Source organism: Lynx canadensis, chromosome C1, assembly GCF_007474595.2.
Source record: "Lynx canadensis isolate LIC74 chromosome C1, mLynCan4.pri.v2, whole genome shotgun sequence".
NCBI lineage: Eukaryota > Metazoa > Chordata > Mammalia > Carnivora > Felidae > Lynx > Lynx canadensis.
In genome coordinates, this window is record NC_044310.1 from 55441573 (window position 1) to 55468037 (window position 26465).

General features: G+C 43.1%; 1 long non-coding RNA gene across 1 annotated transcript in view; it reads left to right on the forward strand.

The window, feature by feature from the left end:
- Nucleotides 1-16794, forward strand: part of LOC115522333 — a 41490-nt gene extending 24696 nt beyond the window's left edge. The window contains exons 3-5 of the long non-coding RNA XR_003971346.1: nucleotides 11631-11720; nucleotides 13440-13622; nucleotides 16734-16794. This is a non-coding gene — a long non-coding RNA (uncharacterized LOC115522333). The remainder of the gene's footprint in view (nucleotides 1-11630; nucleotides 11721-13439; nucleotides 13623-16733) is intronic.
- Nucleotides 16795-26465: the final 9671 nt, after the last annotated feature.

Below are 26465 nucleotides of genomic sequence, written 5' to 3' on the forward strand. Positions count from 1 at the left end.
TCGTCCCATCCCCTCTTACGGCTCATCTCTGGAGTGGGTCAAAAAAGCCCTTTTTAAAGAGATAGAAGCCAGAATGGGAGGTTGGAGTGGATATAGAGAAACTGGATCAGTTCCTCAGCCCCCATTATATTTTCTGCAGTTTGGGCAAGTGAATTAACTCTGGTCTCAGTTTCTTCATCTTTAAAATGGGGCTAACCCCTTATTTACTTGCTTTAATTATGTATTTACTGCCTTATTGACAGGCCTGTTGTTAGGAATAAAAGAAACTGCTTAACGTCAAAGCACTTTGTTGTTATTGTTTACAATACAACAGAGATTGATTCTGGAATCTGAGGGCATAACAGGGCACTTAGATCCAGGCAGACTGTAAACCAAAAATAGCATCACAATTGCACAGAGCCTAGAATAAAGCATCACTAGCTGCCTACCCATCCTTCCCTTCTCCACAGCAAATTCTTCCCAGGACCTTTGTGTTGAGTTAGTTGTCAAATGTTCCCATTCTCAGATGATTCAGGCTCACTTTCTTTAAAATGTCTCTGATGTCTAACACATAACCACCACTGTGGTTTAGAAAGCTCTAAGCAGAGCCGTGGAATTTGGAACTGCTTCCCGCAGCTAAGCTCCATAGGTGCAAGACACAACTGTCAGCCGCTTCTCATTGCAGATCAACTTGATCCAATTGCACTGACAGTGATGGGCCGAATATAGGCCAGCAGCAGGGGCTCACATTGGCTAGGGTAAGCCTGCTCACAGATGTGAGGAGGACTAGCTAGGACAAGTCACGTCACCACTTAGCCTAATTACCCTTAATGGGTTTAGAGCTGTCTACCTGGAGGAAGGGAGTAACTTGCAAGGTTCTGTGGACATGTTTTTCTCTTCCCACTCCAGTCTCTCCCCTGGGTGATCTCACCCAATTCTCATCCTTTTCCAATGACTTCTTCTCTCTTCAACTGAGATATTTTACCTGAGGACTAAGCTACCGTCTATTGGCTGGTCGTGTCACTTGGATGTCCCACTTGTACCTCACGCTCAACAGGCTGCAGGTTGATGTCCTCGCCCACGCATCCACAAACCAGCTTCTCCTGTCCTGGTGCTTCCCCTCCAATGAGCCCCATCCTAGGGCATGACCCTTTGCCCACCCAACTGTCCAAACAAAAGGATGGCCCTGACTTCTCCCTCTCACAGTCAATCTCTGATCAGCCTTAGCAGTCCTACTTCCTAAATATCTCTGGAATTCATCTCCTTCTCTTCATCCCTGCTGCCACTCGCCTAATTCAGGCTGTGATTATCTTTTGCGTCATGTATTGCAAGAGCCTCCCAACTGGTTTTTCTTACTTCCATTCCTGTCCCCGCTCTGATCCATATTCCACAACAGGGATGCTCTGAAGACTGCAAGTCTGATCATGCCACCTGTTCCCTTGCTTAAATGTATAAAGAGCTTCCCAGTGCTCAGAGAAGAAAACTCAAGCTCCTTGACACAGTCTTCCAGGCCCTGTGTGATCTGGCCCACTTCACATCTCCAGCCTTAACCTCTTACCACGCCCTCCCTTTCATCCCATGTTCTGTTCCAGTGGCTCTTAACCCGGGCTGCACATTAAAGCTACCTTCTTTAAAACATACTCAAGCTTGTAAATCATCCCCAAGGCTGGGCTCTATCCAAGACCAATTAAGTCAGAACCTCTGGCAGTGGAGCCCTACTCGGCTGCACCTCATTCCCGCAGAGCATCATGCCCTCGCTCATCCTTCATCCTTTGCACGTGCTCTTGGCTTTGCGTGGAAACTTTCCTTCAACCTTGCTTCCCTTCCTGCCACCTGGCTGACTCATTCATCCTTCAAGCCTCACCTGGGGCATCGCGATGTCCTCCAAGAAGCCCTCTCCAAGCCTGGTGCTTTGAGTGACATGTTGTCCTCCATGTGCTTCCAGATAGATCACCCTGTACGTTCCCTCTGGCAGTAGCACCTATCACACTGTATCATTCTCTCTGGAACACTCCAACTTTGAGCTCTCTGAGAGTGGAGACTGGACCTGCTTTTTCTCACCCTGTATCCCCAGCATCTGGCACAGTATCTGGCACATACTATGTGCCCAGAACATTTGTCGAAATAATTAGTTCATTTTATAAAGTCACCCTGCTTATTCCAGACTTGCCCATCCCTCATAGCAGGAGGGTCAACAGCCATATCCATTTCTGAGTTCCTTTATTTAGTCACTTATAAATTCTTCTAGCAAATATTTGACAATCTGGTATGTGATTGGCATTAGTCATCCTGAAATACATTGGACTTCTGCAAACGAAAAATTCCCCAATCTGGGGCCTGAGACCTATCTGCGGAGAGACTAGGAAAGAGTCTCACAATTTCAGATTGCCTAGGTCCCAGAACCACAGCCGGGAGACATAGGCAGCTTCCTCTGTGCTCACTCTATCCCTCTTCCATACAGGGAAACAGGCCAGGAATTACTCATGATTGTTTCCAAGGATTGCCTCTCTGGATTCCTGAGAACTTGAACAAGAAAGGCTAAAAAATTGAAAGGATTATAGGAAACCATGAATTGATGATCCCAAAGGATAGAAACTGGTTTCTTAAGCATCGTGTAAGTGAAAACACAGGTGAACATCACTCCAGCCCATGCTGCCCTGGGGGCCTCATCCCCTGCCTCTAACAGCTTTAGAGGCCCACCTGTGGACCCCAGACAGTCACAGCCTGAAGCCCATGGGTTGGTGTGCAAGGTTCCCATGGAGCCTGGAAAGTGCTCAGCTTTTCTTCAGCCCACACCAGGCTGGTTCTGTCCAGTCAGAATTCTGCATCACCACCAAGAAGACCTGGCAAGGTCCTAACTTCACCTCATATAAATGAACCAAGGAGAGTACAACTAACCAAATAGGAGTGAAAGGGGAAGAGGAGAAGAAAGGGAGGGAGGCAGAGACCAAGAAGAAACTTTTTTTGTAATAGTGATAGAAATGAGACAGGCTACCATTGAGCACTTTTAATGTGCCAGGCTTTGTGCTCACTTCATCCTCACAAAAATGCTCAAATTCAGGTCACTGGTGTAACTACAACCCTATCTTCCTAGCCACAAAATGCAGAGAGTCAAATGGAGAGGAAGCTCATGGGGTTGGGGATTTGGGAATTTGCTTTAGTGGAAGTGGGTAAAAGAGGTTTGGAAGATGTATATATAGGCTTTGAAGAGTACAGAGTGGTTCCAAGTAGGAGATGCTTGGGCATGATGATGAAGGCCAGAATATGGTTCTGCTGGTTTCTGAGTGGTACTGAGGGGCGATGAGAAGGAATCAGGTGTAATCCAAGTAGATGATAAAGTCACCAAAGATGGCAGTGGGGGAGAGAGTAGAAAGGTAGGAGCTTCATTCTTCCCATTTACAAATAGATACTGAGCTGAGCTGTGCTGTGTGTCAGGCAAGGCTTAGACTCTGTGGAAACAATCATGAACAGGACAGCTAGGGCCTTATGTCATGGAGCTCATGTCCCTGTAGGAGTGACAAACAACATAATCAAGGAGTAAGTACACACACACACATACACACACACACACAATGCCAGAAAGTGACTAAGTGCTGGAAAGTTGTGGTGTGGGTACAGATCTGGGTTTGCACTGGGTGATTCAGGAAGGTCTCCTTGTAAAGGTGACATTTGAGTGGGATGTGAAAGGCAAGAAAGGCATGCAATATCCAGGGAGGAGAGCATTTCAAACATGGAGAACGGCTGGCACAAAGGCGCTAACTGGGAATAAGCCTGGAAGAAGAAGAACAAGGCCAGGGTAGCTGGGACATGACGAACAGCCAGAGAGTGGTGTGGAATGAGGTCCAAGAGGCGGGCAAGTGCTGGATCACATGAGTCCTTATTGTCCACAGTTTGCTATTTGGATTTTAATCTAAGGACAGTGGGAAACTGTGAAGAGTTTTGATTAGAAGAGGGATGATCTGATGTGTGTGTGTGTGTGTGTGTGTGTGTGTTAAAGTTATCTTAACTGTGGAGCAACAATGAAGTAGAGAAGGGAAACAGGATCCCCAGCAGAAATAAACCATCCTTTACAGGAGGTTGTTGTTTTGGGTTTGGTTTTGTTTTCTTAGATCTTGAAGTCGAATGCATTTCTAAGGGTCAACTCCCAAGGTCAAGAGTAATCTGAGAAGTCTGTCTGCTCCCTGGGGTTGTTTGTGAGGAAGTCAAGAGAGGCACAGACCAAACCACTTATTATGGAGGAGAGTGTGTGTTTTTCCATTCCACTGAAAAGCAGACAACAGAAGAAGAAATGTACTTGTTTGAATCTCTCCCTGCAGAGGATGTGCCACCCACTGTCCCCTCTCCCGAGGTACCCAGAATCCCTTTCCCTGTATCTTTATCCTTACAATGGGTTAACATGTTAAACCCTGCTTAATTTCCTAAACTGATTTCCCGAGGGCTCTGGCTTGCAGAATTCCCTTTCCTGTCATAGGAACCAGCTGACTTGGTTTTCCTCTCCTGCCCCTGTCACTAGGGCAGTGGAGCTGGGCGTCACTTTCCTGACTCCACTCTGCCCCTCCTCAGGCTTCAGATCCTCCCTCTGGGCCCTCCATTCCTCCTGCTGCTTTGGTGGTCCAGACTCCTCATTTATACCAGATTTCACTTGGACAACATGCTGGGATGAAGGAGGGAGTGACCCGGGTGAGGGAAGCCCCCAGATTGTCTTTGCACCCCTGGAGGCTGCTGCCCTGGCTTCCCAAGCCTGCAGCAGTGGGCAGGCTGTGCCTGCTCCCAGCCTGGATTCCATAGATCACCTACCATGAGGTTGCAGGCAGAGCCCCTGTGAAATGGTGGATGAATTCAGTGCAGGAAACTCACCTTTTCTGACTCTTTCTTTAGTTCTGGTTGCTAGGACACTGCACTGAAGGTCACTTTACAAGAGTGGCTCATGCTGAGCGAGGACACAGTATGTGCCTGGCTCTGCGCTAAGATCTGTATAGGCCCATCTCACAAGATCCTCATAATCTTCTTACATAGAAGGGATCTTGATCTCCATTTTTATGGAAAAGGCTCTGAGAGGTTGAGCAACCAGCCCGCCAAAATGGGATTCTAACAAGCTCCAAAGCATCCAGGGGCTTAGCCATGACATGCCTACAACAACCTTAACATTTGTTTGTCCCTCACCATGATTTCAATCTGAAAGTACTCATTTGGTGCAATTTACTTTCATGTCCTCAATAATAAACATTTCTCACCATGGACTAACTATCCACTCTAATATCTTTTTTCAATATGGGCCCTGGGAAGATGTGGAGAAGGTTCTGACTGATGATGTCAAATATAAGGTAACAAATTTCTCCCAGACAGCCTCATTTTCTTAATCAATGATTTTTAAACACCACACATGAAAGTGTTACCAATGTTTGGAAATTTAGATGTAATGTTGTAGATACTTAATTGTTCTTTGGAGAATTAAAAAAATTTTTTTTAATGTTTATTTATTTTTTAAGAGACAGAGAGACAGAGTGTGAGTGGGGAAGGGGCAGAGAGAGAGAGGAAGACACAGAATCCGAAGCAGGCTCCAGGCTCTGAGCTGTCAGCACAGAGCAGGATGCGGGGCTCGAACCCACCAGCCATGAGATCATGACCTGAGCCGAAGTCGGACGCCTAACCGACTGAGAAACCCAGGTGCCCCTGGAGAATTTTTTTTTTGCATCAAGCATGTATTTATTTTACTATCAGGCTGGGAAAAAAGGAGGAATAGTGGGAAATAAAACAACAACAGAACAGGGAAAAAGAAAGGGAAAAAAATTGTTCAGACTTGTTTCTGACCATCCATGCTGATAAGTTCCCTGTGCAGAGGATCTCACATAGACCATCCTTAGACTTGAGTCCTCACCTGGCTAAAGACCACACCTCATATCTGTAGTGCATGGTCAATACCCTTGAGCAGAGTTGAATGAAGACTGGTGAGTTGAATCAGATGTGGCCCATGATACACATAGTGCCAATATTGGCTGGTTTGAGGTTAACAGGCCCATAGATTTATTCCCCTAACGAGATGTGAGGTCATTTTTAGTTAGAGATTTTAGAGACTTGAGAAAAAAAACCTGATGTCATGATTCAATGAGTTCCTGAGGAAACACATAGAATTTTTTGGCCACATATTCTCAGTTTTTTGGTTCATTTGGCATATCGCTATGCTAAATTTGAAAGCAAATGTCAAGCATAATTATTATATATGTACAAATTCACCTCCCAGGGATCTACATTCCTCATCTGGAAAATGAGGGAGTAAACCAGATGCTCCCTAAAGGGCTTTCTAGTACTTGTGCTCTCTGGTTTATGTATTTTTGGACATTGTATTTCACTTTTTGTTTATTATAAACTGAAAAGAGTAAAAAAGGATAATATCCAGCCTCGAATTTCCCAACCATGCTATAACTGATCTACAAATTGGATGTCTAAAGGATTATGTTACTTTGAACTAAATAAAAAGAATAGGTTAGCATTCTGAGAAGATGCTTAGATTGTGGCCTTCTAGATAAGTCCCATGCCTAGGCATTTGCAACGACTTCCCTGTGTCACAAACAAAAGGATTTTTCCATGCCTTTTGAGAGTATACATGAGAGGGAATTAAAATAAGGTACTAAACCAAAACCCACTATGGTTGTTCAAGTACTCCTCACTTTGTATTTTCATCCAGAATACGTGCGTCATTTTTTGGTTCTTTTTGTGTTTCTTTCTCCTTTTTTAAAAAAACAAGTAATCTAGGAGCACCTGGGTGGCCCAGTCAGTTGAGCATCTGACTCTTGATTTCGGCTCAGGTCGTGATCTCAAGGTTCGTGAGATTAAGCCCCGTGTTGGGCTCTGTGCTGACAGCCTGGAGACTGCTTGGGATTCTCTCTCTCCTTCTCTCTCTGCCCCTCTCCCCTTCAAAGTAAACAAACATTAAAACATAAAATAAAAACGAATAATCTATAAATAATTACTTAGGCCTCTTTTATTTTTAAAGTCATGCAATATTGCAGATAAACCCTCCAATGCTCAAGTATATGTGAGGTGATATTTAGTGACAGAAACATGTAGTGGTTAAGAGCAAAAGTCTTCAGTCTCTGGGAGCATCTGGGTGGCTCAGACAATTAAACGTTCGACTTTTGATTTCAGCTCAGGTCATAATTTCATGGTTTGTGGGTTCGGGCCCTGCGTCGTGCTCTGTGATGACAGTGTGGAGCCTATTTGGGATTCTCTCTCTCCCTCTCTTTCTGCCACTCCCCAGCTGTCTCTCTAAATAAATAAATAAATAAATAAATAAACAAACTTACAATTTTTTTAAAAAAGTCTTTGATCTGTGTTTTGTCACTTAATTAGCTGTACAACCTTAAGCAAGTTATTTAACCTCTCTGACTTCCCATCTATGAAATGGGGATATTAAGGATTCTTTCTTCCTTCCTTCCTTCCTTTCTTCCTTTGTCCTTCCTTCCTTCCTTCTCTCCCTCCCTTCCTTCCATCTTTCCTTCAATAAATACTTTTTTGAGCACCTGCAGTGTGTGACTCAAGCCTCTGGGAATAAATATAGCACTGAACAAGGACAGAGTTCCCTTTTTCATGTATGTAAGAATTTAGTTGAGTGAAACATAATAAATATGAATGCCTGGTGGCAAGTACAATGAGCAAAGCATAGTAACAGATATTAGGGATGGAGGGAAGCTACTTAGAAGAGGTAGTCAAGGAAGGCTCCTCTGAAAAGGTGACATCTGAGCTGAAATGTGAACTAAGTGTAGAGAAGAAGATTCCAGGTGGGGAGAACATCAGATGTGACAATCATAAGGGAAGTGTGCTTTCAGTGAATGTTTGGGGAAGAATAAGAAGGTCAAGATGACTGGAACATGTAAAGCCTTTAGATTTTACTCTAAATGCATTGGGAAGCCGCTGGGAGGGTTGAGAGGAAAAGTAAAAACATGATCTGATCCATGTGGAAAAGGACCAACTTTCCAGATGTTTTAACATGTGATTTGACTATGTGTCTAAAGATTGACTTCTCAAGCATGTGTTAAGATTGGCATGAGCTCATTAGGCAGTGTATGTGAATTGCATAGTGTTTGCAGTAGATTGCACTCAAGAAGTAGCTCTGATTATTATGCTATTAGTCAAGTTGATAGACCATCACCAAGGTTCTGCACTGATGATGATAGGGCATCTGTCTGAGGTCCAAGGAAATAGGGAGAGAAAACCATCATTTCTTGAGTACTTACTCTGTGCCAGGCTTGAACATATTTAGCTCTGGTACAATAGAGCAAAGCAGCATGCTTTTTTGTATCAGTCTTGTCATGATGCCCAGAACTATTCATAACTCTGGGCTGAGGTGACTTTTAAAGTGTACATTTTAACCTGGGGTGGCAACATCAGGTCCTATTGACCCCTGTTACCTTAATGTGATTTCATGGATCAGATGAACTAGCTAGCCACCCCAATGGCTCTGGAGTCTGAATGCCTATGGTCAAAGTCCAGCTCAACAGCTTATAAGCTGTGTGACTTTGGGCAAGGTACTTAACCTATCTGTGCCTCAGGTTTCCCATCTCAGGGATGATAGTGATAATTATCTTTCAGCGTTTATGTGAGCTAAAGAGAGGTACTGCATGCAAAAATGCTTTATCTGACATAACTATATTATTTTCACAGTTAAGTTCATTAATGAGCCAATCAGAAGAGCTTTCAGGGGTAGAACACAGCACTGGTAAGGTTTTAGGGGAAAGCAGAGGGCCAAAAATGTTATGGTGCTACCATGAGAAGTTCTGTAGGATGAACACTTACTTCCAGGAGTGGGAACAGCTGGTAAAAAGATACTAAAACATGTTTTTAAAAATCTAACTTAAGTGTTTGCAAGTTCTCACTGTAGAGACAGAAGATTCAAGTGATCCAGTGAGAAGTTTTGATCAGTATGCTGCAGGGTGATAGATGATAGGGAGCCAAAGAAAGAGACAGGCCTTATAAGGAGTTTAAAAAAAGTAAGAAAAACAGATAAATGTGGTAAAGAAATCAGAAAATTCATAGAGTAAGAAATGCAACTAGAAAACAAATTAGTGAGAAAAATGTTTGCCAATCAAATTAACAAGGATTAAAAAAAAAATAATACAAATCCCCTTGCAATTAAGGCAATAAAAATTGCTGAAAGGATTTATTGCTGAAAGGATTATATGTTGCTGAAAGGAATATAAATCAATAAAACCATTTGAGAAATCAATGTGATGACATGGATCAAGTGCCTTTAAAATGATTATTCTCTTTGACTCAATAATTCTATTTCTAGATTGTTATTACCCATTTGTAGATTTTTCTAGGTTTTATTGATTTATTTGAAAAAATTAATTTTAGTATTTTTTAATGTTTATTTATTTTTGAGAGAGAGAAAGACAGAGTATGAGTGGGGTAGGGGCAGAGAGAGAGGGAGACAAAGAATCCAAAGCGGGCTCCAAGCTCTGAGCTGTCAGCACAGCTCCTGAAGTGGGGCTCAAATTTACGAACCACGAGATCATGACCTGAGCAGAAGTTGGACGCTCAACTGACTGAGCCAGCTAGGCACCCCTGAAAAAAATTAATTTTAGATATAGAGTCTTCATAGAATTTATTATAGCAGGCCCAAATTAGAAAGATTAAAATATCTTCAAATAAATGGCATATTTTGCAACCATTAAAAAAGACATTTATATCCCCATGAAAAAGAATGAAGTTGGACTCCTTCCTAACACCATACACAGAAATTAACTCAAAATGGATTATAGACTGAAATGTTTAAGAGCTAAAACTATTAACCTCTTAGAAGAAAATATAGGAGTAATAGACCTTGGGTTAGGCAAAGCCTTCTTAGATATTACACCAAAAACACAAGCATCAAAAGAAAGAAAAATAGACAAACTGAACTTTATCAAAATGAAAAACTTTTGTGCTTCCAAGAACACTATCAAAACAGTGAAAAAACAACCTGAAAGGATGAGAGAAAATATTTGCAAACATTTATCTGATTAGGGACTTGTATCCAGAATATATATCCAAAAATCACAACTGGAAAAAAAAAAAAAAGACAAATAACCTGATTAAAACATAGGCAAAGTTTCTGAATAGACACTTCACCAAAGCAGGTGTAAGAATGGCCCATAAGCATATGAAAACATGCTTAACATCATTAGCCACTAGGGAAATGAAAATCAAAATATGATGAGATGTCATTTTGTACCTGCTAGGACCGCTGGAAAAAAATGCAGAGAAATTAGAACCATCATACACTGCTGGTGGGAATGTAAAATGGAGCAGCCATTTTGGAAGACAGTATAGCAGTTCCACACAAAGGTTACCCAGCAATTCCACTCAGAATTCCACTCAGAAATAGAAATATATACTTATACAGAAATATTTAAGGTGGCATTATTCATAATAGTTAAAAAGTAGAACCAACACAAATGTCCATCAACTGATAAACTGATAAGTCAAATGTGGTATATCTATGTAGTAGAATATTATTTGGCAGTAAAAAAGAATGAAGTATTGATACATGCTGTAACATGGGTGAGCCTTGAAAAAATTATGCTAAATGAGAGAAGCAGTCACAAAAGACCTGTATTGTATAACATTATTTATATGAAATGTCTAGAAATGGTAAATCTATAGAGACAAGAGAATAAATTAGTGGTTACCTGGGCTAAGGCTAGAGCGGGGATGGGAATGGGGAGTGATCACTAATGGGCACAAGCTTTCTTTCTGGGGTAATGAAAATGTTCTCAGAGCAATTACAGTGATAGTTGAACAACACGTGTATACCAAAACCCATTAAATTGTACACTTTAAATGGGCAAATTATATGGTATGTGAATCGTATCTTTATAAAGCTATTAAAAATACATTTGTGTAAAGTATATACTAAAAGAAGAGATGTTCATAATATTTGTGAATGATTTAGAATCATGTATTGTAAATTATGGTTATAATTATTTGGAAAGGAGATTCAAAGTTTTGACATACAAATATAGTATGATTTCACTCATAGGTGGAATCTAAGAAACAAAACATGTGAACATAGGGAAAGGGAAGAAAAAGTAAGATCAAAACAGAGAGGGAGGCAAACTGTAAGAGACTCTTAAATACAGAGAACAAACTGAGGGCTGCTGGAGGATGTTTGGTGGGGGGATGGGCTAAATGGTAATGAGCATTAAGGAGGGCACTTGTTGGGATGAGCACTGAATATTGTATGTAAGTGATGAATCATTGGGTTCTACTCCTGAAATCAATACTGCACTGTATGTTAGCTAACTTGAATTTAAATAAAACAAAAACCAAAACCAACCAACCAAAAACCCTCTGACCTAAATTCTGACAAGAGATCTACTACCATGTTAATGAAGGCTGTCTTTGGATGGTGAACCATGGTTGATGTTTTTCCCCCTTTGATCATCAGGCCTTACTCTGGTAATAGGGAAAACTTCTGTTAATAAAAGAAATAAGGAGGCCTTTTTTCCCAAGCAGTCCTTGGGCATAATCCTTGTTCATCCTTACCCCCTGCTAAACAGAAAGCATTTGAAAAGTGTTTCAGCTGTTATTCTATAGAAAACAAAGTCTGACTGAGACCAAAAGTGACATTTTCCATGTTTCCTCCTCCCTCCTGTTCTTCTACCCCACAGGCCCATAAAAGAAAAATGATTCAGAAAGTCCCGAGCAAGTGAAACCCGGAAACGTGCGACACTTGTGTCTGGCAGCCTCATGCCCTGGAGGTGAGGAGCGGACAACCACCATCCAGGGCTTCTCACAGTGAAAGTGGAATGAGGGAGGCATGTGTTCCAGCTGGGGGCATGAGTTAGGGCCTGTGCCAGGTACAAAGAGAAATTTTATTTTTGACTTGAGCGCACACTGTATGCTTATCTCTACTGAGGAAACCAGCTTTTCCTTCTTACCTCCCAAGAGGAGGAGCCAGTCCTGGCTCACATCCCTGGACAGAGTTACACTTCCCAGCTGGCCCCTCTCCAGGCCAGCCAGTTGTCCATTCTATCTTGGAGGAACAGCTTTGACAAAGTCCTTGGCCCTGTTTGGAAATCCCCTTCCCCTTGCTCTCCCAAACAAAATTAATTTGAAACGGTTGGGTTAATCTGACATTTTTCCTCTGAGGAACATGTGTTCATATGAGGGGGAGGGTCTCCTGGAGACAGTCTCCAGGCTATCTACTTGGAATCCATATACCTCCCCAACCCTGCCAATCTGCAGTGCATTCAAGGGCATGCGCCTAGGTTGCAGAGGGGTCTGGGGACCAGTTCTCTGAGGAATGGTTGAAGGACCTAGGGCCGCTTAACTTGGAAAAGAGAAAACTCAGGGAGATCTTGAGAATTGTCTCAATGAGCTTATTAAAAGTTTATTTTGGAATAATATCTCAGAGAAAAATTGGAACCAATGTGGAGAAGTTGCAACGAGGCAAATTGCCTTAATATCAGAAAGAACGTTTTTAATAATGAGAATTTTCCAACATGTAATAGGCTCCATAGTTGAGGAGGTGATTTTCATTGGAGGAAATCTATACAACAACTTTCTTTTGGGCACCATCAACTTGAGAGTGTAAAACTTTTTTCCAACAATTATGTGGTGGTGCTTATTATGTACCAGGCACTTTATATATATAATACTTAATACTTAATATATATATATATAATATATATATATATAAAGTACTAAGTACTTTATATATATATAATTCTAGGAATACTTACGACATCCTTCTAAAATAAGTGTATTATTATCTCCAATTGTAAGTGAAGAAAAATAAGACTCAGAAAGAGGTTCAATAACTTGCTCAGGGCCACACTGTGATTCAAACTCAGGTAGAATGGCTCCAACATCCATACTCCATCCATTAACTCCTATATCGAGGTCACATTTATATTAATACCCCCAAGATATGACCGTAGGCTCCTACATGTCAAAATATAGGATTAGTCTCTCTCATCCAGAGGTGCTCAGATCGTTTCCAGAAGTCCCCACAGAGTGCCTACCTATACCAACAACTTAGTGGATAAGGTACATGCACCTGTCATACACCATGGCTTCCCTCTTGTCAACACTATTCATGCAGCCTCACCAACTATACTAATTGTGAGACCACCAATGTCTGTTTTAAGGGGGCTTCCCCACAATGCACCCTAGTCCATAGGGCTCAAGGCCGGTGTGTTGCTAGGTTCTGAGAGGAATGGAGAATCGTCCCACGTCTGTGCTGCAGTTTGTCATCTGAGTCCCCAAGAAACAATACTTTTGGCTGGAGTCCTCGGTCTCTCACCACAATATGTCCCTCTCAGATACTGGTCCTCATCTCCTTGGGTATAGAGTTTCAGAGACAGTCCAATGATTGGAGGTGGGTCCTACAACTCATGTCCCTCTCTGTCTCCTTCTTTCTCGACTGTCTCCTATCACTTGGACAACCAAAATAAAGAAAACTCTCTTTCCCCCAGCCACAAAACACAGAGCCTCCATGCAGTAGGTGAAGAGAACTCTGAAGAGATGTCACCTCATTTCTCCCCAGCTCTTGCTCAGTCAAAAAGGACATGGGATATCTGAGAGCAGAAGCAGGAAGACTATTCTCAGGTGTTCTGGGGAATGGGTGTGCTGGATGAAGCTGGAGGCTGGAAAGAATGGTAAGGTCTCATCAGTTCAAAAATGTTAGAATCCTAAGTCCCAAATAGTTTGTTAGAAATGGAGTTGCTTCAGCTTGTTTCCTCAAATAGCCCCCACTGGGTTTGTTTAGGAAAGAGTAGGCTGTGTTTCTAAGTAAAGTTTTTACCGGTTTCTGGATTCTGCTTCATTTATGGAAGGTACAGGGTGAAAGAACTGACTATCTAGTGTAGCCCATCTTTAGGCAAGGGAGAAAGTTGGGATGTGGAAGGCTAGGGTCAATTTACTGATGGGGAGCAATTAATGGCTCTGATAAGCCTTTTCCTTGAAGAAAAGTTTCAGAGATGAGCTTCCTCTGTTTGTACCCAGTTTCTCTCATGTTTTTCAGGTCTCCCATGTTCTTCAGGTCTTCTCATTGTTCTTTATGGTCAATGTGAGGGATATGGGACATTTAGATTCTTTGAAGTTTCCATGAGAATATTTGGCTGAAATAGGGGAAAGAAGATAGGGACAAGAGTAAAATACATCTCACTGTGGATATGAAGAAAGGGTGTGGTAACCATTCTCAAAATGGCCTCCAGTAATCCTTGTCTTCTAGTGTTTTTATCTTGCATGGCGTCTCTCCCTGCATTGAATCCCTTTTTGTCTGTATGACCAATAAAATATGGCAAAAATGACAGTGTGTGGCTTTCTAGACCAGGTCATGGCTTCTACCTTGGCCCCAGGAGAAGCCAGCCACCATGTTATGAAGGACGCTGAAACAGCCATGTGGAAGAGCCTATAGGGGAGGAACTGAGGCCTTCTGCCAAAGCCAGCACCCACTTGTCAGCCAAGTGAGTGAACCACCTTGAAAGCATATTTTCCAGTCCCAGTAGAGCCCTTGGCTAACTGCAGCCCCAGTTAACATCTTGACCACAACCTCATAAGAGATCCTGAGCCAGACTGCCTGAACTCTTCCTTACCTATAGAAACTGTGATAGAGGGGCACCTCGGTGGCTCAGTTGGTTAAGTGTCCAACTCTTGACCTCAGGTCAAGTCTTGATCTCAGGGTTGTGAGTTCAAGTTCCATGCTGGGCTCCAGCATGGAGCCTACTTAAAAAAAAAAAATAAAGAAAGAAACTGTGATATATATTGATGATTTCAAGGTAATTAATAATACATCAATTGATAACCCATGCAAAGAGCAAGTCTGATTATGTGAAGGGCCCTCTAGCATAAGCCCTGTTGGTTGGGCACCTTCATGCACCGTGTCCTTGGGAAGCCAGAGGATTGGCAAACTAGGGCCCATGGGTCAAATCCAGCCATCCAAAGGCCAAATCTGCCCACATCACTTGTCTCCATATTGTCTATGGCTGGTTTCTTGCTACAGTGACCGAAGTGAGTAGTTGTGATACACTGGATGGCTCACAATGCTGAAAATATTTACTGTTTAGCCCTTTATAGAAAAAACTTGCCAACTCCTGTTCTATAGGAACTTGCAGTATGATGGTGAAATGTCTTTCGCACACATACAGATACACACACCCACTCCAAACAAGATCCTGAAGTACACACATGTTATTTCATCTGCCTGGTAAGCCCTCTGTACTTTCTTCATCTGGCTAACTCCTACTCATCCTTCAAAACTCAGTTTAGATGCCACCTTCTTGAATCCAACCTTTACTTGTGAAATCCCTCTCCTTCTTTGAGGTTGGCTTATGTATCATCTCCTTCCCTTGTTCCCCCAAGCCAAATGAATTCTAACAGCAGTGTTTCCATATCTTTTTTAGAACTCTAGGGGCGCCTGGGTGGCGCAGTCGGTTAAGCGTCCGACTTCAGCCAGGTCACGATCTCGCGGTCCGGGAGTTCGAGCCCCGCGTCAGGCTCTGGGCTGATGGCTCAGAGCCTGGAGCCTGTTTCCGATTCTGTGTCTCCCTCTCTCTCTGCCCCTCCCCCGTTCATGCTCTGTCTCTCTCTGTCCCAAAAATAAATAAACGTTGAAAAAAAAAAAAAAAAGAACTCTAATCAATCACATGATGAGGAATTGTTTAGTGTCTTTCTCCCCCACTGGACGATAAGCTCTTCAAGGACAAGGATTGTGCATTATTCATTTTATAACCTCAGAGAAATATACCTTTACTTATTTATTCATCACAAATACTTATCAGATGCTTACTATTTGTCAGATAATTTGCTTACACGGGGATTCACAGAGAAAAAGACTGAGTTCTTGCTCTCAGGTTGCTCTAGGATGGGAGTGGGAAAGCAAACTGGCATTAGGCTATGATGTGGTAAAGGTGTGTGCAAACTTCATTGTGAGTATATTTGTTGTAGCCATATAAACATCTGCAAAAAGAAATTGTTTTTCAACAGTTTCCTAGCATTTCACCATAGTCAGACACCGTTCCAAGTACTTAAATACATTACAATTTATTTAATCTTTATACAACATGAAGCAAGTACTACAACGTTCCCTAGTACAGGATATAGAGAATAAGAGAGGTCAAGTAACTTATCCAGGGTCACAGAGCTAAAAAAAAAAATGTCAAGTGAATTTTGGAGCAATTATTTAGCTGAATAATCAATTCTAAATCTCAAAAACAACTTAAGTAGGAGAAATTGGGATAATGCTGTCCTTCTCCTTAGAACACTAAGTGGATGGTTTCTGTCAAGCTGGAATTTCCAGCTCCAGAGGCTTTCTGATGACTTACACTATGCTTGGCATTTTATTTCTAGGAATTGCCTTCTGGGAGATTCTGCTGTTTTAATGATTGTGCAAGCCTGGTTTCCTCATTGAGTTGCACCATTTACCACTTTGAAGTCCTCCCTAGTTGTTAGTTTGACTTTCCTAGGACCCTGTGGGGGAAGAACACATTCAACAGTGCCCAACTCTGTTCTTTCCTTGCTAAAGTCAATAGGACTATGGATTGCCTACAGCTGGGATGTGAGATGGGGCTCCAGTTCCTTCTCTCTGCCATCACTTATCTCCAGCTGTGATCTCAGTTGTGGATTAATTGGTTGAAACCTTGGGTGTCATTCAGTGAACTGGTTCAGAGATCCTGCATGCAGTGGCTACTGGTGCGGGCTCTAGCTTAAAGAAAACCATTTCCCCGTGTAGTATGAATCACTTAACTGCATTCTGTTTTCCTTTCTAGGAATGAAGACTGAAACTCCAGAGCTGGTCCCCTTTAAAAATACATAAATAGGTATTCTGAGCCATTTGTCTACTCTGTTCAGATCACTCATTTGTGCCTGGTTCCACCTTCCTGCACAAAGATGTGAGGGCTTTGTGGTAAAGACTGGAGGTGGTGAAGTGGGGGAAAGCTTAACGCAGGACAGTGACAGGTGCTGAAAGCAGGTATGTCCCTTGCTCAAGAGCCTTAGCTCAGCGATTCCCTTCCAAGGGTAAGGGTGCAGAGTGAAGTGATGAGGAGTGGTGTCAAAGTAGGTGGGAGAGGGAAAGGCCAGTATGTGCACTCACGGTTTTCAGCCTATTCACCCTCATTCCACAAGTCTTGATGGAATTGACTACGTGCCAGACCTTGTTTACAATCAGGTCCTGGAATTTACAGTGGCAGATGAGACAGATATGGTTCCAGCCCTTCCGAAGTAGTGGGGAGGATCAGAAAGAAGCTAACACTTAAATAAAGTAATTGCAAATTATGGTAAGTGATGGTAGGAATGAAGAGTGGGCTATTACAGAGAATAATCAGGAGGGGGGATGGGACAGGACCATTTATTTTGAATGGAATAATCAGAGAAGGCTTCTTTGGGAAAGATAATGAACATGAAGGATAAGGAAGCCAAGGGAGAATTCCAGGCAGAGGGAACGGAGCGTGCGAATGTCTTGAAGCTGAGGTCAGCTCAGGCAAACTGAAATGGCTAAGCTGCTCTTGGTGGGGGCCCCCAGACTTCCAGCCTGCACTGCTTTCTCTAGGAGTTCCCCCTGCCCCAGGCCCAGTGCCTTCAGTGCTTCCCTTTGCTCCATCCAGTCATGCTCCTGTGATAGCCTGAGAACCCCCTTTGCAGGATCTACAATTCATCTGGGGTCTCAGCCTTCAGCTATAGCTCTGAGCCAGAGCAGCTTCATCAAGAAAAGGGGGACACTTAGGGACATGGGCTCCCTTCTCTCTATTTTAGGATAAACAGACCTTTCTAAAGCTTAGCGTTACAAATTACTTAGGTCCTCTGGGCTCAAATCCTAGCTCTGCCACTTGGAAGCTTTAAGTATAACGTGTTACTTAACTGCTCTGTGCCTCAACCCCCTTATCTGTAAACTAGGTCTTAAAAATGTATCTATCTCATAGAATGGTTAGTAGATTTAATTGGTTCAGGCCGGCTAAGTGCTTAGGTCAGTACCTGGCTTATCAACATTCGACAATCATGTTATTATCATTATCGTACTTCAGCTCTTGTACCCCACTGCCACCTGGAATGGCAGTGAAGGTGTGTGATGCATTCCCCAGAGGCTGGGCTCCCGGGAATCAAGCTGTATGTAGCCTTCTCCTATAATTCAATCCAGATCATTTTTATACCAGGCACTGTACTGGACACTTTGCTACATCATTTCCTTGATCCTTCCAACAGTCGTAAGAAGCAGGTATTACCCTTATTTTACAGATGCAGGAACTCAGGTTTAAAGAGGTTACCCGACTTACCCAACACCACAAAGCTACTGTGGTTCCTAGGTCCACTGCTGCGATCTGACTCAGTAGGCCTGGGTAAATCATTGGGATCTGCATTACAAATACCTACCCAAACCTTCCCAGTTCTGATGCGGGTGACCTCTTTACTGTACTTTGGAAAACCATGGTTTAGATGATCTTTTTAAAACAAAATTTTTTGATGTTCATTAAAAAAAATTTTTTATAGGGGCGCCTGGGTGGCTTGGTCGGTTAAGCGTCCGACTTCGGCTCAGGCCATGATCTCACGGTCCGTGAGTTCGAGCCCCGAGTCGGGCTCTGTGCTGACAGCTCAGAGCCTGGAGCCTGTTTCAGATTCTGTGTCTCCCTCTCTCTCTCTCTGCCCCTCCCCTGTTCATGCTCTGTCTCTCTCTGTCTCAAAAATAAATAAACGTTAAAAAAAAATTTAAAAAAAAAAAGAAAAAAAATTTTTTTATAGAACTTTTTAAAAAATGTTTATTTATGAGAGAGACAGAGACAGAGCATGAGTGGGGGAGGGGCAGAGAGAGAGAGAGGGAGACACAGAATCTGAAGCAGGCTCCAGGCTCTGAGCTGTCAGCACAGAGCCCGAGGCAGGGCTCAAACTCACAAACTGCGAGATCATGACCTGAGCCGAAGTCAGATGCTTAATCGACTGAGCTGCCCAGGCGCCCCAATATTCATTTATTTTTGAGAGAGAGACAGAATGCGAGTCAGGGAGGGGCAGAGAGAGAGGGAGACACAGAATCTGAAGCAGAATCTGAAGCAGGCTCCAGGCTCTGAGCTGTCAGCACAGAGCCCCCTGTGGGATTTGAATGCATGGATGGCGAGATCATGACCTGAGCCAAATTCAGACACTAACTGAGCCACCCATGTGCCTCTAGATGATCTTTAAGGCTACCTTTGGCTGCAAAGTCTCATCTGCAAAGATGAGAAAATCCATACATGCTGAGTATGTAGTTTAGTGAGGAAAGCCATTTACTGTTGTTGATGTTTATCGTAACAGAATTAACTCAGTTCATGGCACTGGTTGCCTGCTATGGTTACTGTCCAACAGTCACATTGGGGCTGAAAAATGTCCCCAGAGTGTTTTGCATTATGTAATCTCAGTTCATAATTTCTCATCTACAGTTCCAAGTGAAGATAAAATTAAAATGTTCTGAAAACCCAAAGTCTTAAGTTTGGGAAACTCACTTTGGAGTCAAATGTGACTGAACTGAAGTAAGTTTATTTGCAGATATTATCTAATTTTTTTTTTAGTGTTTATTTATTTTTGAGAGAGAAAGAGAGCATGAGTGGGGGAAGGGCAGAGAGAGAGGGAGACACAGAATCCGAAGCAGGCTCCAGGCTCTGGGCTGTCAGCACAGAGCCCGATGTGGGGCTTGAACTCACAAACCGCAAGATCATGACCTGAGCCGAAGTCAGACGCTTAACTGACTGAGCCACCCAGGTGCCCCAGCAGATATTATTTAAACCACTTGCTGTGAATACTTAAACATTGCACTGCAAAATTATCAGCGTGCTTGATTATGGGGTTGTATTAATGATCTATTGTTGCATAACAAATTACCCCAAAACTTAATGGCTTGCAACAACAAACATTTATTTTCTCACAGTTTCTGTGGGTCAGGAATTCAGAAGAGGCTTAACTGGGTAGTTTTGACTCAGGGTTTCTCATACAGTTACAGTCAAGATGTTGCTACGGCTGCAGTCATCTGAAGGCTTGCCCAGGACTGGGGGTAGGAGGGAGTCCCTGGCAAGATGGCTCACTCATATGGCTGTTAGCAGGGGAAAGTACAATGCTTTTTATTATTATTAAGTTTATTTATTTATTTGGGGTGGGGCTCACACAAGCTGAGGAGGGGCAGAGAGAGAAGGGGACAGAGGATCTGAAGCAGACTCTGTGCTGACAGCAGAGAGCCCAATGTGGGGCTCGAACTTGTGAACCGTGAGATCATGACCTGAGCCAAAGTCGGATGCTTAACCGACTGAGCCACCCAGGTTTCCCATGCTTTGTGTTTGAGCCACCGAGGTGTCCCATGCTTTGTGTTTCTTAAAAAAGAGTTAGCAAGTTTAGCCCACACACAATAAAAGGAGATTTCAATGACACTATTCGTTAAGAAAAGAATGTAAAAGTTTTTGTGGACTTATTTTAAAACCACCACAGAAGTGTTACCCATATCTTCCTGGAGGTGTTCTGTTATATGCAAGATATGGAGCAGTATTATCCTACAAAAGAATTCAGCAAAGATTACTAAATAATTATGAACTTCATCTGGCACCGAGAGTTTTGGATAAAGGGTTATGTTTCTGTAGTATCATGATAAGCTTGCACTATGGTTTTTACCACTGTAAATAAGCTGAGGAAACCTAGAATGTTTTGGAATATTTTCAAGCCTCAAGGCACTTCACGGATTATCCAGTAACTAGTGTCTGCCCTCATCTCCTTCACTCCATAGATGAGTAACTTGAGATTCTTAAAGGAAAAAAAAATGCTAAAAACATGCATGCTATGCTTCAGACACTGCTAAGTGCCTTAGAGATATTATTCTATTAAATTTTCCCAGCTTTACAATGAGGAAAATAAGAATCAGAAAGGTGAGTAGAATGTTCTGGATCAGACAGCTAGTGTGTTTTAGAGACAGGGTTAAAACCCATGTCTCTTCAGTGTCAGCCAGAACTCTACACACACAACACCCCCTCTTGTGACCCTCTGGGATGTGAGAGCAGAGCTGGCAAGGTCTAAAAACCATATCCCTGGAGGATCAAGGTGAAAGGTCTTCTGTCCACCCATCCAGAGGTCTCTTTCGTCTGAAGATCTCACCAGCCTTCTGCTTCCCTAGCTAGTGTCCAACCTAAGATTCTCTTCTGGGAACCAGAGAAGAACCCCAGAAGTTGAGAAGCAATGACCCCACTGCCTGTTGCCTCACCCTCAAAGTGGGATTTTGAACTTCAAGCTAGGTGGGTGCTGCTGAGGTGTGACAAGCTTGGTTTCCACTTTGAAACGCCTTCTCAGGGTATCTGAGATACACCTCATGTTCACATTCTCACCTAAGAGGCATTGGAGAACAAAACCTCCTGCCCAGGGGACTATGGCTGGAGAAAGCCTTTCCAAGGACTGTCAGCTTTAAACTCTATGAAGGATATGTCATCATTAGGAATCTAAGTTCAAAAGTTATAGTAATAGCGATTATAGTAATAGAATCTGTTAGGACTCTTTTAGTGACATGTGTCAGAAAATCCAATCTGAAATGGCATAACCTGAAAGGTAATTAACTGAAAAGTCAAGAGGTAGTGTTGATTTCAGGTATGGTGCGATGTAGCAAATCAAATGCTCCAGAAGGACTTGGTCTCTCTTTCATCTCAACATTCAGCTTACTCTGTTATTGACTCCAATTTCAGACTAATTGCTCCCTGAGCCAGTCACTATCACTAGAGGGCTACAGTGTTCTCATTGGCCAGTCTTGGGTCACATGACATTCCTGGATGGAAGGGATTGGGGAGAGTACAGACCACCAAACAAAAAACTGGAGGCTCTTACTGCAGATAGGACAAAGGAATGTTGCCAATGAATTAGACAACATTTGAGCTCTTATTATGTGCCAGACTCTACGCAAAGCACTCCACACACACAAATCTCATTTAATCTTTATAAACAACTCTGTAAGATATGTATTATTATTACCTCCATATAACAGATGAAGAAACTGAGGGTCAGACAGGATAAGTAATGTGCTCAAGGTCACACAGCTAGTAAGTAATGGGGATGAGTTTGAACCCATTCTGATTCAAGAGCGATCCTTCTTCCATTTCCATGGAGTTGTCTATGGCATCAGCTTCCTCTAGGTCATTTAGGCTGGAAGCGGCAGTGTCTTTTTCAACATCTTCTCTTTATCATCTACATCTGGTAGTCATCTTATCTGAGCTATCTGCTTCCATCTTCTGTTCCTAATGTCACTTCCCATTGCTACTGATCTCTTCTCTCGGGATAATTAGAATAGCTTATTCTCAGAGAACACACATGTGAAGTCTGAGGGCCATTTTAACTTACGAATTAATATTTAAATGTTAGAATCACATAAAAATCTATATTGCATGGCATTCTTCGAAAAATGGAAAACCTTGCTAACACTGGACCAGCCTCATGGCAACAATGAGCAGCACTGTCTGCTGATGATTACGTGTCTGTGTTTCAGTTGGCCAAGTCCCTGTTGCTTCTTTCCTCCAGGCCTCCTCACTCATGTAGGTTCCTCACCTACCCTCCGTGAGCATCTGAGTTTGCACGCCTAGTGCCTAGTTTCTCCCCATTTTTACCCACCCTCCTATGACCATTAGGTTTATCTTCCTAAACCGTGATCTGATGATCTCACTTTCATATTCATAGACATTTAACAGTTCCACACTGCCTACGGGCCCACTACAAATTCGTCCCAAGCTCCTTTTTTAGGCCAATGTCCTGTTGAACAAGGCTCCACACACTTGTTTCTGCCATACCCTTCTGGAATATGCCCCGCATTCCCTCTCCCACTTGCGTTTGCTCAGTTCTTATTCTCTGGGCCCCTAATGTCCTTTCTTGGTTCTCTCTGTGCCTCCTCACATCTGCTCTTTGAGTGCTCATACAACTTTGAATGACAAGGTCAATTCGCACCTCCTCCAAGAAGCCTTGTTAAATCCCCTCCACCAACATTATGTGTTCCTGCTCCATACACCACCAGTACATTACTTTTGAGCACCTATTGTGAATGACATTCATAACAGAAAATACTCTTTATCATCAATCAATCAAGTTAATACTTATGGAACGCTACTATGTGCCAGGCACTTTTCTGAGTGTCCTGCCTTCACAACCGTTTTTTGACACATCCTACTCTCATTACCATCATGCACAGAGAAATCTGAGACACAAAAAGTTTAATTCATTTGCTCAGTTTCATATGGCTGGCAAGCAGTAGAGCTGGATGACAGGTAGTCAGGACCCAGAGCCTGGGCACATTATTACCACCTTAGATATGTACTCAGAATACATTTTAAAGAAACTGCTCTGTGCCAGGCACTGTAGGAGATGTTGCAAAGGTAAAGATGAAGAGCCGCAAGCTCTCTGCCCTCAAAGAACTCACAAGCTGATGGAAGGAGATGGACATGGTCCAGTGGGAGGAATGAGCGTCACAGGTGCCTTGACAGAAGTAGAGAAGGAGAATGGGGGCAACATGGAGGTATCCATGAGAATTTGGAAATTGGGCACAAAGGGGATCATAGCCATTGGAAAAGGTCAGGGGAGACTTTGTGGAGGCATCTTAAAAGGTGAGTTACGGGGCGCCTGGGTGGCGCAGTCGGTTAAGCGTCCGACTTCAGCCAGGTCACGATCTCGCGGTCCGTGAGTTCGAGCCCCGCGTCGGGCTCTGGGCTGATGGCTCAGAGCCTGGAGCCTGTTTCCGATTCTGTGTCTCCCCCTCTCTCTGCCCCTCCCCCGTTCATGCTCTGTCTCTCTCTGTCCCAAAAAAAAATAAATAAAAAAACGTTGAAAAAGGTGAGTTACACAAAAAGCTGCATATTATTCCATTTATATGAAATATTCAGAATAGGCAAATCCACAGAGACAAAAAAGCAGATTTCCAGGGGCTGGGGGAAGAGGGGACTGGGGTGTGACTGTTTAATGGGCACAGGATTTCTTCTGACGATGATGAGAATATTCTGGAATTAGGTTGTAGTGATGGCAGAAGACCATGAATATAGTGGGAGTGATTGAATTGTACAGTTTAAAATGGTTAAAAAGGTAAATTTTATGTTATGTGATTTTCATCTCAAAAAGAAAAAAAAAAAGATGAGTTGATATCTATCAGGTACACTGAGCAGGGCATGGGGTGGGAAGCATTGGAGGTGGGGAGATTTCAGGTGAAGAATGACAGTTTGGAAAGCAGTGAGCTGATTCAGAATGGCTGCTGTTGTAGTGCAGTTGGTTGATACGGGCAGGGCTTAGGTCTCACAGCAACAACTAAGGCTCCCAAGGAATATAGGAGTGATATAATGACCTTGTAGGCCACTCCCAGGAGCTTGGACTCTATCTTGCAGGAAATGGAGCACCAGTGATGACTTTCAGCAGGACCATGATGTGTTCAGGTGTATAAGGAAGATCAAGCCAATCCCCATATGAAGGGTGGGGGAGTGTGCAAAAATCTGGAGACAATAAGGGAATTATTGTAATAGTCCAGGCAAGAGCCAACAAGGAGCTGACTATGTGACCATTGCCGCATGCTGGAAAGCAGAACCTATGTCATTTGCATTTGTAAATTTCATTCATTCAATGAAATATCCCCTCAATGCCCATAAATGGATTTCCATTATGGCCCATTATGTGCTGGTGCTGAGGACACAGCAGTGAACACAGGTCTGGCCTACCCCTCCTGGAGTGTATTGTCTGGCCAGGCAGGCATATGATAAACCAATAATGACACAATGGATGATTTACGACTGTGAGATGTCCTATTAAAGGACAAGGACAAAGACAAGGTATTAATTCCAGCCAGCCAGCCCTAGTTTCAAACCCTGGTTCTTCGCTGCTCAGGTGAGAGTAAGTTTCTCACGCTCTTGAAGCCTTGGTTGCCTCATCTAAAAATGTGGGTAGCGACAGTACCCACCCACAGGATGGCTAAAGAGATTAAAGTTAATGCTGTAGATGGAGATGGCTACCAGTGCCTGGCAAGCAGCAGAAGCTCAGAAGGATCATTTGATTCTTCCACTTGGTAGGCACAATAAATCCGAGTTGGGCAGAACTATGTTATTGACCTTGAATCCATCAGTCTCTGGAAACATGATGGAAGACACTGGGAATGCTGATTTGCTGTGTGTATAGAGTGGCCAATTGATCTGTGAAGAAGCCCTTGAAGAAATGTTCATTTTTGAGAACAGCAGGCCTGCCTTAGCATTGAGGAAGGTGCTGTCCTCCCCTTGCTACTCCATCCCTAACTAGGCTTCTTATGGTGTGAAGGGAACAGCCATGGGTTTTGGTGTCTCCCTATAGTTCATCCTCAAGGGAATGACATTCCATAGCCTAGTACAAAATATCCTTTTCTGACCTTTGGAGGCCAATGTGCCCATGCCCCTTGTAAGTCCAATGGAATGATGCCCACCAGTGTCTTTCTCTTACAAGGTTCAGGCTTAGTCATAAACTCCCTTACACATGAGTATCTTCATCCAAAAGTCATGGATTGAATGCCTACGTGTGGCAGTCACTGTGCTAGATGTCAGGATTGTAGTATTGAAAAGAATAATACCCATCCCCTGCCTCAAAGGCATCCTACCTCATGGGGAGTTGGAGAGGTAAGTGAATGCATGCCATTTGTGGTTAAGAGCCTAGAATCAAAGTGGCACAAGCCCTATGGCTGCACAGAGGCACAGAGGCAAACTGAGGCACCTTGTCTGGGAATGCATATAAGACTGTGTTGGACAAGCCTGGGCCTTGGTGTCCAGCCCCTGACCTACTACTTGGTGATAATAACTGTCACTTATTGAGCACCGCTATGTCCCTGGTATAAAGTGCCAGATACTCATGTTGCTTAATTTATTCTCATGATGATACTATGAGGACTGTTTTTAAATGAATCAGTACATTGCAGCATTTAGAAGAGTGTCTGACTCATGGTAAATGCTCCATAAGTGATACCTATTTTTATTCTATATTCTTTTCTCTTTCTCTTTCTCTCTCTCTCTCTCTCTCTCTCTCTCTCTCCCTCCCTCCCTCCCTCTCTCTCTCTCTGGATAAAACTGAAATTAGGTGATAGAAGATTAAAAGTCCATAGGGTCCAAGCATAAGTCTTGGGCGAATTCCCAAGGAGGCCCCAAAGGCAGCTTGGGTTTCCATCACTGGCAGAGGGGATAGGTGAAAAGTGGTGGATTCACACAGTGGGCACCATGTAGCAGATAGAAGCAGTAGATTAGCAACATACGTAGCACTAATGCCAGGAGGAGGACTTGATCATTGGCTCCTTCTGAAGAGGCCTTCTCAGCCGCAGCAGATGGCTGCCCTGTGGGAACGAAGCCTGTGACAGATAAACAGAATGACTCGCTCTGCATCTGTCCCTCCTTCCTCCTCATGCCTCCCTGAATTGCAGAGGCTGGAGACATAAAATCCACCTTTCTCAGCCTCCCCTACAGGTCTTGGGTATGATTAGAATCTGCCATTTAGATTTGCTCACAGGAGGCTCAGACTGAATTAAGTGGGGATGAAGG